This window comes from Pinus tabuliformis, chromosome 9, assembly GCF_031772625.1.
Source record: "Pinus tabuliformis cultivar Carrire ecotype Pingquan chromosome 9, CPIR1, whole genome shotgun sequence".
NCBI lineage: Eukaryota > Viridiplantae > Streptophyta > Pinopsida > Pinales > Pinaceae > Pinus > Pinus tabuliformis.
In genome coordinates this window covers 1,749,811,696-1,749,829,777 of record NC_142307.1, presented here as the reverse complement: position 1 = coordinate 1,749,829,777, position 18,082 = coordinate 1,749,811,696, and positions in this window count along the sequence as shown.

Below are 18,082 nucleotides of genomic sequence, written 5' to 3'. Positions count from 1 at the left end.
ATTAAAGCAAGGGAGTCGCTCACTACCAGAGTATGAGGCCCATTTCATGGAATTACTCCGTTATGCCCCTCATTTAAACACATAAAATATCAAGGTGAAAAAATTTGTGTATGGACTAAATGTTAACATTTGGGCCAAGTTTAGAATCTTAATGCTTCACAGCTTGCACGAGGCAGTTCAACGAGCAATCATTGTAGAGGAGGAGATCATGAGAAGTGGACCTAATAAGTCAACAAGGCCCACAAGATCAGGAGTACCAAGTGGAATCAATATGGAATGTAGAAATTTGCAAGGGGGTCCTGTGCTCAATAATCAAAGGTGGTCAACAGGAAATCAGAGAACACCATATAGGCATTCAGCTCAACATCAGCACAGAGTACTTCAACAAACTCATCAACCACAACAGCACCAGCCTATGTGACAACACCAAGTACACCACCTCAGCACTGATCCCAACAGTTTGGCTCCTTCCAACAAAGTTCCAGACTAACTCCCGGTTCAATTGGTAGTAGGAGCCAATCTCATAAGAGGGGGTGTTGGACTTGTGGGGGTCCTCACTACGAGAGGGATTGCCCTCAAAAGATAGGTAATATCAACTCAACTAAGAATGCAACTACGGTGGGGGATCTAGGGAAGGCTCATCACATCCATGCAGCAGTGAACAATTGCTAGGTCGAACACCAATCCACAGTGTTGGAAACCTCAGGTAATATTGATGGTATGAGTTTTGTCATTTTAATAGATGCAGGAGCTCCTGATTCCTTTCTTTCTCTAGATTCATTATCAAGGATTAAACACAAAGCAATTTCACAAAATGAATTTAGAGATGTAGAAATGGCATGTGGTATGAAAAGAAATGTAGGAAGAATGGTAAAGGATTGTGAGGTGGGCCTGGGTGTATGTAAGACCAAGGTATCCTTGTACTCTACAATTTTATGAGTCTATGACGTAGTTATAGGAATGGACTGGTTGGAACGACATGAAGCACTCCTAGACTACAAAGACAAGATTCTACATTTCACAAACGATGACGGCCAAAGAAAATCATTAAAGGGAAAAAACCGAGGGGTGTCCCTGAGGTTCATCTCCTCCATAAAACGAATGAAATATAGGCGAAAGGGATGTCAAATATTCTTGGTGTTAGCTCTAAATGATAAGGGTGATTTTGAAAACCTTGATAAACATCCATTTCTTGTTGAATTTAAGGATGTATTTCCCGAAGAACTACTCGAGCTACCCCCAAAAAGGGAAATTGATTTCACCATCGACCTTAAACCAGGCAATGAGCCTATTGCAAAGGCACCCTATCGTATGTTGGATCTAGAGCTAAAGGAATTGCATATCCAATTAAAGGAACCGTTGGACTTGGGGTTCATATGAACTAGCATATCTCCGTGGGGAGCCCCTGTGATTTTTGTTAAGAAGAAGGATGGGTCTTGGCAAATGTGCATTGACTACCGCCAATTGAACAAAGTGACGATAAAAAATCAATACCCTCTGCCAAGGTGTTGAAGCCCCGAAAATCGGGTCTACAACAAGGGGGATACCCACCCGGTCCGGACCTTGGTTAGCAGCTCCTTTTCCGTTTGGTATAGTGGGTCCGACTGGGGATATGGGACCAGTTTCCCAATTTATGTGTGTGTGTGTGTTGGATTGATATTTCTCTTTCTAACAGTTTCTAAATGGAATACTTCTACTCTAATTCTAATCTAATAATATGGAAATTGTATTCTAATAAGTAGAAATATATAAATCTACACTTAACCCAGGGTGTAACCTTTCTTTTCTGCGATCTAAAATGATTTCAAATAACAACTGGTAATAAAGATCATTCAACTGTTATGAGAAAATAATTCAATAAAGATGAACCACTTCATATAAAAAGTTAGACGAAATAGTTGTGAAAAACATATCGCATAATAAGCTATTCATACATTAAGCATAAATAAATAGCTATCACCGTAAAAAAGTGCCAAATGATAACTCAGGCATTCATACATCAATATATAAATAATTGAACATGAAAATCACTTTAGAACAAGGGCAGAAATAGTTAAGAGATAGAAATACCATTTATAACTAGTCCTACTCATGAGCTTCAAGCGATAATGATTTATCTCTTCTTGATCAAACATCCACTAAGAGTACAAAAGTGCAACATTAGTAGCAGATATCAAATGCAAACATCAATAAATCCTATTCCATTCATTCATCAAAACCTCCTCAGAGGGTACAGAAGTGCATGTTCTGGGGATAAGTTTTTGATAAATTTCAAGACCCTTCTCTAAATGCATGAGAAGGGTTTAAATACTACTAACTAAATCTAAAAATAAATTATTACAAAAATGTAGGATGCGGTTTAAATGACCGTCCTCATTTCAGGAAAATAAAACAAAATTAAAACTAAAATTGAATCTAAAATTAAAACTACTTCTATATTTGGTCCTTGAAATCGCACGCATGCAACATTTGTTTGAGAAGAGTTGGGTGGCCGACTTCTGATTTTAGCTGAGCTGAGAAAATCGAATCGACAAGAGCTGGCGCCATCTTTTCGGCCAAATTGATGATACACTTAAGAGTCATCCACTAGCTATGTGGCTTTACCAAGTATGCCCAGTAATAATCCCAGTTCAACTTGGTTAATCCTTGGATTGCTTCTGCCTTTTCTTGAGCTTTTTGCCTCCAATCTGTTTCTATTGTTACTTTCTTGCAATTTTCGGGGCTCGCAGGTGATTGAGCAATTAGAATCTTTCCTTTTTGAGAAATTTTTCTTAGCGATGCGCGATTAGTGATCACGCATCGGAAACTGCCTCCGTTTCTTGATCCAGGTTTCCTTGATGCGTTTTTCTCCTTTTGCGCTTTTTCCTTCTAGTGGATATAAAGTTCAAAATTTGTAAAAATAATAATTCCATAAGCTCTTGACCCTGAGTCTTAAACTGTCTATTTCTGATATCAACGTTGTCCAGTATCCACTTAACCATGTCCATGTATGGGAGAATTTTGGGTCTTGCTGCTATCCGGTGTAGGAATGAGCAAGCTAGCTCTGTGATGGATGCCTCAGAAGAACTATTTGAGCCTGTAGTAGCAGTAACTTCCATTACTCTGGGATTCTCCTCTTCAAGCAGATTATACATGCCTTCCCACGTAGCAATTCCTGCGTCTCTGTTGCTCTTTCCCATTTTATCCTGCGTATTGCTTTGTATCGTTCTTTGTTCTCCGTTCCTGCAATTCACAAGTGAAGTGAAAATAATGACAAGGAAGGGTGATGGGAAAGTTTTAAATGCCGAAGATAGATAAAGTATACCACCTTACGTGAGATGATTTTTCGATAAGCACGAAACCATATTTCCTTAATAACTGGCAGCTAACTCATTTATTAGCATTAAAGCACATAACCAGGTGTCAGTTTATGGAAAATACTTTTTTGAACCATGCGCCCGAAAGATCTGCGATGAAGCGATTTTACGATTTGCTTCGCAATATCACAGATCGCAACATCATAGAGTTGATCGCTTGTGACATTGCATTATCGCATTGTCGTTGATATTGCGAAATCGCAATATCGCAGATTGCAGGAACGTTATATATGGCAATTTTTGTTATTCTGTTTCTTGCGAAATGCAATTTGCGATCGGCGTCATCACATATCGGCAAATTAAAGTGTTTCGTTGTAAGTTGTGCTTGATGTATGCGATGCGATATTTTATTATTGCGTATCACGATCTCGCAATGTTGGAATTCGGCTTGTAAGGTAATATCCTGTCATCTTTTTGCGATGTGATATTTCCTAAGGAAAGATTTTGTCTTACCTTATCATAAAACTTAGATTTTTTTAGATTTTGCAAGGGGGTTTCCTAAGCTTATGATGGTAATTTTATTCGAAAAGGAAATTTAAGCACTACTTGATTTTTTAAATTTTTAACTAAGGGTCCCCACTTATTTAGTATTAGGAATAACACTAAATAAGGAGGGGGGTTGTTGCTGACCACAACAATTGGCAATTCACTTGGAAGAACCAGTTATCTCTGTTGTTATTTTGAATTTTCAAAACTTCCAAAACAGAAAATTTTCTAGAAAATTAAACTTTACTATAGAAAGACTAAGTACATTATGCTTTTGCCTATCAATGATAATTTGCTTCTTCTTTTTTCCCAACTTTGATTATTTACTTTCTCAAGCCAGTCCTTGTATCTACATCAGTCATTACTTGGTTTATAAAGATAAAAACAAAGTCTTCTCTGTAAATCAATTTTAAATATGCTCATTTGTCGTAGGTAGAGCCTCTGTTGCCAGCAAGCATTTATAGCTTCGACATGGTTACCTATTATCTAGCAATGATCCTGTATCCTACTTAGAGAAATTTACAACTTTTCAAAGAAAAATCCATTTCCACACTTTTTGCTTTCATTTTCTTTTTATTCTTAAAGAGAAATGTCTTGGTTTGGTAGCCAATTCATGACATAGTCATTCACTGATTTATAACTTTGTTGAACAAGCTGGCTCGTGATGAGACCCCTTGTCTTTTGATTTTAACAATCTTGAGTCATTGCCCTGTTGTGGTATGCAGTATTGGCAAAGTCAGCAAGCTATACATCTATGATCATGATAAGTCGGCTCGTGATGAGACCTCTTACTCTTTAAGTTAAAGTGTATCTTTGGTTCATTCTCTGAATATTGTAGTTTCCTAGGTGGGGAGGAAGTCATTGTTTCCTTAAGACAGCTCTGGACGACAATGATAGAGTTTTTGAAAAGAGCCTTTCTACAGAGAATCTTCATTTTGTTATTGATACCTTTCATTTGACTGAAATAAAACAATTTCTAACTCAAGGTGGCTTTTCATCAAAATTTATACAGTTGAAACTAATATCATTTCTAGGCGTATAGTCTTTAACTGTATCTTTCAATAGTAATGATTAATTTTTTAGAAAGAATTCTATTTATACAAGCGAAAAACAAAATCTAGAAGAGAGTTTGTGTCTTTTTCATGAATCTCAAATATAACCATTCAAAACTGATTTTATTATGGAAAGAAAAACAACTACTCTACAAAAATAGAAGAATGATCTTCTATGGAAAATATTTTTTAAGGATTTGACCATTAACAGGTAAAGAATCTCTTTTCCCTGTTAAATATTGTAACATGAAAGTAGACGGACCTATGACTTCTATGATTTGAAAAGGACCAAGCCACATTCTTTGAAATTTTGTATGTTTTCCCTTTTCCTCATGAGCCTTGTCCCATTTTAAAACTAGATCTCCCATTTGAAAATATTTTATGGATATCATATTGGAATCAAAAGAGGCTTTCACTAATGCTTGATGATGAGCATGAGTTATCTTAGCCCGTTCTCGTTGTTCTTCTAATTTAATTAATTCCAACTGCCTAAGTTGTAAAGAAGAAGTTGGTGCTTCATCAATATATTGAACCAAGGCTAAAGAGGGAATTGCCAGATGTGTTGGAAGAACCACTTCTTTCCCATAAACTAAATTAAAGGGAGAAGTGCCGATAGAGGCTTTCTGCGTTATTCGATCTGCCCATAAAGCATATATTAAAGACTTATGCCAATTTTTATGATTTTGGTCAATGGTTTGCTTAATGATTCTGATTAAGTTCTTATTTGTAGATTCAGCTAACCCATTCCCTTGTGGATAATAATTGGCCGAGTATTTAAGCTTGAAACCCCTTTTGAGTGCAAATTCAGTCATTGCATTACCAGAAAAATATGATGCATTATCAAACATTAAAGCGAAAGGCAATCCAAACCTGGTGATTATGAACTGATCTATGAATTCAATGATATTTTCAGCGTTAGCCGTCTTGAGTGGGACTGCTTCTACCCATTTAGTAAAGTAATATGTTGCTGTAAGGATGTACCTATGCTGTTTAGAAGAGTGAGGAACGATCTCACCTATTATGTCCAATCCCCACTGATCGAAAGGCTATTCAATGGTAACTGGTTGCAGTGGCAAGGATGGTTTCTTTTGTCTCCCAACAACGGTTTGACAGACTTGACATTTCCTTACGTAGTTATGTGTGTCTTTGAATAATGTGGGCCAGTAATAGCCTCCACGTAAAATTTTGTGAGCAGTGGCATCTCCAGCATAATGTCCACCTGCTGGCCCATCGTGGAGTTCCTGCAAGAATTTTTCAGCTTCAGCCTTCTCAAGACATCTAAGGAGAACATAATCATAATTTATTCTAAAAAGAATGTCATTCACGAGTTGATATTGTTTGGCTTTTAACCTTAGAGTTCTTTTTTTGGTATGATCGAGGTTTGAAGGAGCATATCCATTCTTTAGATAATAAATAATATCAGCGTATAATGACTCAACATCGCTTAGGCTTACCTCGTACACTTGTACCTCTGCAGATGGATTTTCAGACATTAGCGATGCTCCTGCCAGCATTTTGCAAACGCCTTGACCTTTTACAATACTTGCTGATTTAATTTCTACGTCATATTCCTGTAAGGCAGTAACCCAATTGGCCCTTTTCTCACCCACATCCTTCTGTACTAGAAGATTTCTTACCGCTGGAAATGGCACTATGATCTTGGTATGTGTTTTGAGTAAAAAAGGTATGAAATATTTAATTTTTTTGAAAACAGCATAAGCTTGTTTCTCCACATCTGAATAATTCAACTCAGCACCTTGTAAATTGGAACTGAAAAAAGCAATTGGGGCTTCCACCTTTTCTTGATTTTCTTGAGTGAGTATCGCAGCATATGATCTATCCGAGGAAAATGTATACAATATAAAAGGATCGGAAAAATTTGGAGTTGCTAAAGATGGAGCATTAATAATTGCTTGTTTGATCAGATTGAATGCCTCATGTTCGTCTTGGCCCCATTTAAAGTTTGCGTTCTTTTTAATCATGGCTTGTAAAGGAGACACGATTCTTGAAAAATTTGGAACAAATCTCTTTACAAAGTTAATCTGGCCAAGGAAAGATTGCATGGCTTTCTTGTTGTGAGGTAGGGGTACTGCGGAAATTTCTCTGATTCTGTCAGGATCTATGTGAATTCTAGATTTTGACACTATGAATCCTAGAAGTTTTCCTTCACTTAATGCAAAAAAGGATTTTTTCGGGTTAAGCGAAATCCCATACCTTAGACAACGTTGGAAGATTTGTTTTAAATATTTGAGATGGTTGTTTCGTTTCTTGGAATAAACAGTTATATCATCCAAATAGATTACCACTGATTTATTAACTAACCCCTTGAATGCGATGTCCATGGCTCTCTGAAATGTGGCACCCGCGTTAATCAATCCAAATGGCATCTTTTGATATGCGTATGTGCCCCACTTAGTTTTGAATGTCGTTTTCAATTAATCGTCGGGATGTACTAGCACTTGGTTGTATCCTGAGAATCCATCCAAGAATGACATTAATTCTGAGCCCGCAATTGCCTGCAGTATTTGTTCCATGGGGGACAAAGGAAAATTATCCTTTTGGCAGGCCTTGTTAAGGTTTCGAAAGTCAATACAGATTCTAATATCTCTGTTTTTCTTTCTAACAACTACCATATTGGAGACCCATTTAGAATGTCTAACGGGAAAGATTATTTTGGCTTTCAATAACTTATTGAGTTCAGTTTTAATCTGATTTTCTAAATTTGGATGGATCTTTCTCAACTTTTGTTGGATAGGTTTTTCATTATCGATCATTGGGATAGTATGTTGGATGATGGAGGTGTCGTATGTTTTTAGTTTATCGTAATTCCAAGAAAAGACACTTTTGTATTGTTTCAAGAGACAAATATATGCTAATTTTCTTCAGGGGCTAGGCCAAGGCCTAGGTTGATATTCTGCGGTTTGGCATTAGTTCCTAGATTTACTAATTCATAATTCAAAGTTGAAATTTGGAGTTTTGAATTGGTAGATCTTTTGAATCGATCTTTCAAATCATAAAGGTCTTCTAATTTGACTACTGATTTAGGTATAGCATTGTTAGTACTATTCTGTTGCAATTGTTGGTCATGTTGGTCTTCGTCAATTATTTGATTGGTGTAGGATCCTTCAAATGTGAGGAAACTCATGATATCAGGACCATCGTTGAAAATCCTCCAATTGGTGATGTTATCAGGAATAGATGGTCTACAAATTAACTCAATTGAAAATCGGTCAGGGCTAAAATCTTCTGAAGGAATGAGCTTGGAAGCTATGTTGGTTAAGAGGTCTGCGCTAGCATTCTGGAGTCTGGGAACTGATGAAATATTAAATGCTATAAAATGGTCAGTCAGATCTTGAACTAAATATTGGTAATGCTTTAAATGACCTGATAAATAATGTATAGTATTACGTACCTGTCTAATTACAATTTCAGAATCTCCAAAAACTTACAGGTATTTGATGTCTAGTCCGATTGCCTTGTATAACCCTTGGATTAAAGCCTCGTATTCTGTGGTATTGTTGGTGCAATCAAATTCGAGTCTGCAAGTTAGCATGGTTTTATCTCCCTCTGGGCTTACTAACACGCATCCTGCTCCTGCTCCTTCGTTAGACTTAGAACCATCAAAAAATAGTTTCCAAAACAAAGATTTATTTACAGAACTATCTATAAAATTAATGCATTTAGAACTATCTGTTTGAGAAAAATTTTCTACTTGAGATAAAACAGAATGTTCTAAGTAAGGTGAAGTGTGAGCATTAAAATTTCCTAGGAAAGAATCCACTGAATAGTTGCCTATGATGTTAGAATTATATGCTACTGGTTCATTTTCTCCCTCGAGTTCTGTTACTATGTATTTCTGATGTCGTTCGCGTTCAACTTTTATTTGGTTTGGTTTACCATTATAAGGCAGCCACATGTGAGACCAGTCGGTTGCAAAGTATCCGTGAAGTTTTTCTGACCAATCTCTGCTAAGAATTAAGCCATAAAATTTCGGAATATCAACAACTAAAATGTCAATAACCTGACATACCTTTGGGTTGGATGACAACCTTATGGTAACCTGATTTAATTCGCCAATCACTTCGACTTGCGATCAATCTAGCTAAACTATGTGCATAGCGGATTTCTGTGGTTGAACGTTCAATTTTGTGGATATTGATCTTGGTAAAATATTTGATGAAGCTCCAGAATCAACTAAGCAATTATGCACATTTTTATTGAAAATTTCATAAGTAAGGAGAAATGGGGGAGTATGACATCTCGATCTTCCTCCAATTAAGGCAATATCATTTGGATCAACCTTATTCATCGTATTAGTTGGAGGTCTTCCCATATCATGGGAAGCTTGAGAGATTACAGCAGCTAGTAAAGGTGCAAATGGTACAGCATGTAATTCTTTCAAAAGTACTTTTTGCTGGTGTTTTAACTTGCTCAATTCAAAAAGAGTAATATTGGCCCTAGTCTTTTTCATATTTTCTACGATATTATACTCCATTTCATCCGAAACGATTAGCATTTTAGATGGAGTTGATGTGTCTGTTTGGACTGGGATGGTTTGAGTCGCTTTAGGTGATGTTTTCTTGGCTGCGACTTTATCCTTAGTCATTGAGCTTGTGCTCTTTGGCTTAGGTGTAGGTTGAGGAGGATCAAGTTGATTTCTGCTGCGAGTAATAACCGGGAATGCCTCTTGATCCTCTTCATCTGGGAGGATGAAATCCCACATACCTTGTAACTCTACAACTTCTTTTTCATCGGTATGTTCTTCAGTAGCGTTTTCCTCTTCTTCTTCTTCTGATTCAGCATTTGTAATAGCCTTAGGGGGTTTGGAATCGGTTGAAGGATTTCTTTTAAAAGGTCTGTATGGATTTTTAGAAGAAGTTTCTGCTACTTGTTTCTTAATGTCGACCATTTCGTTAGACATGGTCTTCAAAACTTTTTGTAATCCTTCTAAATCAAATGGATCTTTCGATTGTTTTTCCTTGGGATCTTCTTTGAAAGACACTTTCTTAGATCTTCGTTCCTCTATCACATTTTTCTTTTGTAGGGCCATAATACGTTTCTCTACTGCTATTGCTTCTTTCATATTTTCAACTAAGGTTGTTTTGTTAGCCCTATCAACAAATATTGCTAAGTTTGATGGTAAAGTAGTAATGTACCATTCACTTCGCACTTCTTCACTAGGCTGCGAAGTAGTAGGAATTTTGTTTAAGATTTTATTGAGACGTAAATTGACATCTTTGATAGGTTCTCTTGATTCGGCCTTAAGGTTAGACAAGTCATTGATCAGTGTTGCTGTAGACCTGTCATCACCAAACTTGGTCAGGAATTGTTCTTGGAAGATGTTCCAACTAGTAATAGATCCATATGGTAATGAAAAATACCATGATCCGGCTGTTCCTTGCAAAGTATAAGGAAAAAGTCGAACAACAACATCTTCATTAACAACTCCATTGAGATTTATGGATAGCATAAAGTTATTTATATGTTCTTCCGCTAGCATGCCTGCCTCAAGATTAAACTTAGGTAGCCATTTTTCAGGATGGGCTGGTAACTGACTCAAGGGTGCAGGCATTAAGACTGCCCCTGGGTTATTCCATGGAGATTGGGCCATCGCTAAACTACTAACAGAGGAAAGTGCAGAAGATGATCCCTGCAATTGAGAGGATGAGGATATTATGACTCCAGATGGTTGAGAAGGAGTTGCGGAAGTTCCAGTAGGCTGATGGACAATGATCTGAAGTGGAGGAGTGGATGGTTGACTTCGCAGTGAAGAGGTTGAGATGGATGATGATGATGAAAGCGTCTCGCTATCGGACCCTTTAGGAGACTTTCTTGCTCTCTTCCTAATAGGTAGAGGTAATTCGGTTGGTTGAACACCAAACTTTTCGCTCTTTAACCTAGTAAGAGGATGAACAAGGTGATATTGCAAAGTCACGCTGCCTTGAGATTTATCAGATTTTTGAGGAGATATAGAAAACCACTGAAGTTTGTGAATCAAAGATTCAACTTCAGGAGGTTCAATAGTAGATTGTTCTGAAATGTCAGGGTTTGTAGCAGTGGTTGTTGCTCCAGTGACTTCTAACTCTAGATTTAAAGATTCTAAATGCAATGGAGAAGTCGGAGGAGATGGTGAGGGCGATTTACTCTCAGAATGGTATTTAGATTTAGATTTTCTTGCCATTCACAGTTTGTGGCCCTCCTTCTAGCGCCAAATATGATGAAGCCCTGAAAATTGGGTCTACAACAAGGGGGATACCCACCCGGTCCAGACCTTGGTTAGCAACTCCTTTTTCGTTTGGTATAGTGGGTCCGACTGGGGATATGGGACCAGTTTCCCAATTTATGTGTGTGTGTGTTGGACTGATATTTCTCTTTCTAACAGTTTCTAAATGGAATACTTCTACTCTAATTCTAATCTAATAATATGGAAATTGTATTCTAATAAGCAGAAATATCTAAATCTACACTTAACCCGGGGTGTAACCTTTCTTTTCTGCGATCTAAAATGATTTCAAATAACAACTGGTAATAAAGATCATTCAACTGTTATGAGAAAAGAATTCAATAAAGATGAACCACTTCGTATAAAAAGTTAGATGAAACAGTTGTGAAAAACATATCGCATAATAAGCTATTCATACATTAAGCATAAATGAATAGCTATCACCGTACAAAAGTGCCAAATGATAACTCAAGCATTCATACATCAATATATAAATAACTGAACATGAAAATCACTTTAACACAAGGGCAGAAATAGTTAAGAGATAGAAATACCATTTATAACTAGTCCTACTCATGAGCTTCAAGCGATAATGATTTATCTCTTCTTGATCAAACATCCACTAAGAGTACAAAAGTGAAAAATCAATAGCAGATATCAAATGCAAACATCAATAAATCATGTTCCATTCATTCATCAAAACCTCCTCAGAGGGTACAGAAGTGCATGTTCTGGGGATAAGTTTTTGATAAATTTCAGGACCCTTCTCTAAATGCATGAGAAGGGTTTAAATACTACTAACTAAATCTAAAAATAAATTATTACAAAAATGTAGGATGCGGTTTAAATGACCGTCCTCATTTCAGGAAAATAAAACAAAATTAAAACTAAAATTGAATCTAAAATTAAAACTACTTCTATATTTGGTCCTTGAAATCGCACGCATGCAGCATCTGTTTGAGAAGAGTCGGGTGGCCGACTTCCGATTTTAGCTGAGCTGAGAAAACTGAATCGACAAGAGTTGGCGCCATCTTTTCGGCCGAATTGATGATACACTTAAGAGTCATCCACTGGCTATGTGGCTTTACCAAGTATGCCCAGTAATAATCCCAGTTCAACTTGGTTAACCCTTGGATTGCTTCTGCCTTTTCTTGAGCTTTCTGCCTCCAATCTGTTTCTATTTTTGCTTTTTTGCAATTTTCGGGGCTCGCAGGTGACTGAGCAATTAGCATATTTCCTTTTCGAGAAATTTTCCTTAGCGATGCATGATTAGCGATCGCGCATCGGAAACTACCTCCGTTTCTTGATCTGGGTTTCCTTGATGTGTTTTTCTCCTTTTGCGTTTTTTCCTTCTAGTGGATATAAAGTTCAAAATTTGTAAAAATAATAATTCCGTAAGCTCTTGACCCTGAGTCTTAAACTGTCTATTTCTGATATCAACGTTGTCTAGTATCCACTTAACCATGTCCGTGTATGGGACAATTTTGGGTCTTGCTGCTATCCGGTGTAGGAATGAGCAAGCTAGCTCTGTGATGGGTGCCTCAGAAGAACTATTTGAGCTTGCAGTAGTAGTAACTTCCATTACTTTGGGATTCTCCTCTTCAAGCAGATTATACATGCCTTCCCATGTAGCAATTCTTGTGTCTCTGTTGCAGGCCGTGTCTGTATACAAGGGCGCCATTTCTTTCTCTTCAGAGCTCAGAGCTTTGCTTTTCTTTCCCATTTTATCCTACGTATTGCTTTGTATCGTTCTCTGTTCTCCGTTCCTGCAATTCACAAGTGAAGTGAAAATAATGACAAGGAAGGGTGATGGGAAAGTTTTAAATGCCGAAGATAGATAAAATATACCACCTTACATGAGATGATTTTTCGATAAGCACGAAACCATATTCCATTAATAACTGGCAACTAACTCATTTATTAGCATTAAAGCACATAACCAGGTGTCAGTTTATGGAAAATACTTTTTTGAACCACGAGCTCGAAAGATTTGCGATGAAGCGATTTTACGATTTTCTTCGCAATATTGCAGATCACAACATCACGAAATGATAACGTCGCAGAATCACAACATCGCAGAGTTGATTGCTTGTGACATCGCATTATTGCATTGTCGCTGATATCGCGGAATCGCAGATCGCAGGAACGTTATATATGGAAATTTTTGTTATTCTGTTTCCTGTGAAATGCGATTTGCGATCGTCATCATCGCATATCGGCAAATTAAAGTGTTTGGTTGTAAGTTGTGCTTGATGTATGCGATGCGATATTTTATTATCGCGTATCGTGATCTCATAATGTTGGAATTCAGATTGTAAGGTAATATGCTGTCATCTTTTTGCGATGCGATATTTCCTAAGGAAAGATTTTTTCTTACCTTATCATAAAAATTAGATTTTTTTAGATTTTGCAAGGGGGTTTCCTAAGCTTATGATGGTAATTTTATTCGAAAAGGAAATTTAAGCACTACTTGATTTTTTAAATTTTTAACTAAGGGTCCCCACTTATCTAGTATTAGGAATAACACTAAATAAGGAGGGGGGTTGTTGCTGGCCACAACACAAGGATAGATGACTTATTTGATCAAATGAGGGGGGAATCTGTGTTTTCAAAGATATATTTGAGGTCGGGATATCATCAGTTAAGAATCAAGGAAGAAGATATCTCGAAGACAGAATTTAAGACAAGATTTGGGCACTATGAATTTGTAGTTTTACCCTTTTGACTGACAAATTCTCTGGGTGTTTTCATGAGTTTGATGAACGGAATATTTCGTGATTACTTAGAAAAGTTTGTACAAGTCTTTATCGATGACATTTTGATCTACTCAAAGACCCTAGAAGAGCATGACGAATACTTGAGGATAGTTCTACAATGTCTTATAGAAAACCAATTATACGAGAAGTTGTCAAAGTGTTCCTTTTACCAAACCAAGTTTCATTATCTTGGACACATTATCTTTGGGGATGGTATTGTAGTAGACCCGCTAAAGATCGAGGCCATCATGGAATGGCCAACAACAACCAATGTTCATGAAATGCAAAGTTTCATGGGCATGGAAGGGTATTATCGTAGATTTGTTGAAGGGTTTTCTAAGATAGCAAGCCCCATTACTGAGCGCCAAAGAAAGAACAAGAAATTCATTTGGACTAAAAAATGTGAAGAGGCATTCCAAAGGTTAAAGGTGTTATTAACAAAAACACCAATTTTGAAGGTACCGGATATGGAACAAGAATTTTTGGTTTGCATTGATGCTTCCAAGGGAGGGCTGGGTTGTGTGTTGATGCAAGAAGGAAGAGTAATAGTTTATGCATGAAGGAAACTTAGAACCCACGAAGAAAAACACGCAACCCATGATCTAGAAATGGCAACAATTGTTTATGCACTAAATATTTGGAGACACTACCTTCTAGGAAGGAAGTTTGATCTTAACACTGACCATTGTGGGCTACAACACATATTCACCCAAGACCACTTAAATGCAAGACAAAGACGTTGGTTTGAGATAATTAGTGAATATTATTTTGATTTCACTTACATAAAAGGAATAGTAAATAGGGTGGATGATGCTTTAAGTAGGAGGCCTTAGATATTTTCAATGATTCCCTTAAAGACAAATTTGAGGGAGAAACTGCTTGATTTACAATTTAAAGGCACCTGGTACCAGGAGGTTAGAAAAAGTTTGAGGGAGGATGAATTGAGGGTCCCAAAATATGAAGAAAATTCCCTTGATAATGATGGGCTAATACGATTTCGGGGAAGGATATATGTACCACCAAATGAAGACATACTCCAGTTAATCTTGAATGAAGCACATCGCGTAGTATACATGGCATGCCTTGGTGTTAAGAAGATGAGTGCGGACCTGAAACCACTCTTCTGTTGGAAAGGGATGAAGAAGGACATCGTGAACTTGGTAGCAAGATGATTAGAGTGTCAATGAGTAAAAGTTGAACACAGACATCCAACAGGGTTATTGCAACCCCATGAGATACAAAAATCTGAATGGGAAGTTATATCAATGGAATTCATTGTGGGACTACCAATGAACTCAAGAAGACATGATTCCATATTTGTAATGGTGGACACGTTAACCAAGAGTGCCCATTTCGTACCAATTAAGACTGCATATAAGGCACCAGAAATAGCTAGAGTTTTTATTAATGAGATTATGAGATTGCATAGAGTGCCTAGGAAGATCATATATGATAGGGGATAAGTGTTTACAGGAAGGTTTTGGACCAGTTTCCAAGAAGCTTTAGGAACCCAGTTGAACTTCAGCACTTCTTATCACCCTGAGACAGATGGGCAGACAGAGAGGACTAATCAAATTCTCAAAGACATGTTTCGAATGTATGTGACAGACCAAAAATAGAGATGGGAGGATTTTTTACCCCTCATGGAATTTTCATACAATAATAGTTATCAGAGTTCCATCAAGATGGTGCCGTTTGAGTTCTTATATGGAAGACCTTGCAGAACACCTCTTAGTTGGGACTGACTAGAGGACCGAGTATTAATAGGACCAAAAGTGGTGCAAGAGATGGAAGAACAAATGACTATTATTAGAGGAAGGCTAAAAGAAGCACAAGATCGACTATATATATATATATATATATATATATATATATATGCTGATGCTCATTGGGTAGACCGAAGTTATGAAGTGCGAGATAGGGTATTCCTGAGAGTAAGGCCACAAAAAAGCTCTATAAGATTCAGAAAGGGAGAAAAATTGTCTCCACGGATTGTGGGACATTTTGAAATCTTAGAAAGAAAAGGGTCGGTGGGATATAGGCTTGCCTTACCTCCATCTTTAGCGTGTATGCATGATGTGTTTCATATTTCTATTTTGCTTCATTATATTTCAGATCCTTCGCATGTTATTGACTTTGGTCATTTTGCAGGTTTCAGATGAGGGAAAAGTAATGGCCGAACCAATTCACATACTGGAACAACGAGCTTTGCAGCTTAGACAACCATCAATGGACCAGGTTAAGGTCCAGTGGGACAATTATAGTCCTAGTTCAACTACTTGGGAGGATGCTGAGGATATGCGTCACCATTTTCCTTATCTATTCCAAGGACTTCGAGACGAAGTCTATTATTAAGAGGGGGTGTATGTAGTGCCCTGCTCTAGTTGATTGACAGTGATATGACTTTAACATTTATTTAGCCCTAAGGCTCACACTCTATTATTTGAGGACCTCAGGTTGAGGATCCAGACACATGAATCTATTATTAATGGTTGTGATGTTTATATATGTTCTCCATTGATATTATGATGAAGATATCATTACTGGTTATGAATGTTATCTATTGGTATTATGATGATCATAGCATTAATGGTTATGCATGTTCTCTATTGATATTATGATGATGGTAGAATATGTTTGGTCTCTATTGAAATTATAATGATGATAATAGTAAAGGATACGTATTCTTTTTATTGACATCATAATGATGATAGCTCTAATGGATAGGTATGTTTTCTATTTATGTTACGATGTCGATAGCTTTGATGGATATGTATGCTTCAATTTGATGTTATGATGATGATAGCCATGATGGATGGGTCCCCTATGTTACCTACTTCCATTAGTTCTCGTTCACAATGAACAATGATGCGAATGGCTAGGTGATATTGATGATGCTATTATGATGATGACTAACACTGAGAAACCGTGTTACCGATGATTATTGAGTATGGCAAGAAAACCATAAGAGGTGATCGCATATGACGAGTTGACGACACTTGGTTTGAAGAAAATTTATATTTTGTCTTTGAAATTCTAAGTCAATTTTGAAAACTTGCTATATATGTTTATCTATATTCTGATGATATGTTAGTGGTTGCAGGCACATATTATTTTCTTGGCTGAATGACTCACATATGGGTGATGGGGTTGTACAATCGGATGGAACTACATGGGAGGGGTGGGGCAGTGTCCTTGATCTCACCCACTAGCACTCCCACCATGACTTGGACTGAAAAGGTTGAAACACCTTCACCTTGAAGATCACGATGCCATGAGGACATGTCCCAAAGTTGGGTCACTCATGAGGATTTTACTGAGGGGTGCGCATCAAGGTGGATTCCTTGATCCCTGACACCATTAGTCTCACTATAGAAGGCAACATAAGAGATGATAGTGATCTTTGTTGTTGCACCCATACTTTCCCCTCGTAGCCACTGAATGCTTGAAGGGAAAGTGGCATGGAACCCTTGGAACTTCAAGGGAATTTCTTGAAGGGCATGACCAACTTGGCACCCTTGGCATCATAAATAAACTATTAGGCATGACACCCTTGGAACTTCAAGGGAAGTTCTTGAAGGACACAACCAAACCTGGCACCCTTGGAATCATTAAAAATTAATAAATATAATAAAGATATGAAAAACTAGGTAAATTCACATCAAGGGTAAAGGATGTTAGAAACTGAGGTAATTAAATCAAGAATAAAACTTGGGTTAAGAGGATCATAGGAAGAAATAAAATATTTTACCTTAAAAACTCTACCCTTCCCATGTTGGAAAATATTAGGTAGATAATGTAATTTAATTAGGTAAAAAGGGGAAAGAGGGACATAAATGTAAGGATAAATATTAATCATAAAATAGTTAAACCTAATTAAGGGAAGAGGATGGTGAATTAAAATAAGATTAATAAATTAAATTTTGAGAGATTTAGAGAACCTCCATGTGGCAGCAACCAACATAAGAATATCCATCTAAGAGATAACTTGAGTTAAATTATGGAGTAGATAGGGGATCAAATCTTGACTTATCAATTGAATTAAGTAATGAACACAAATTAAGGAGTAAAAAAGGGGATCAAGAGACAACTAAGAGAAGAAATAGGAATCTTGTTGAGGTGAGGAAAAATGTTATCTTTAAATTAAAATTTAAGTAAATAATTTTGGAGATCCTTGATGAGAGAGTGACACATGGGTGGGTGAATAAT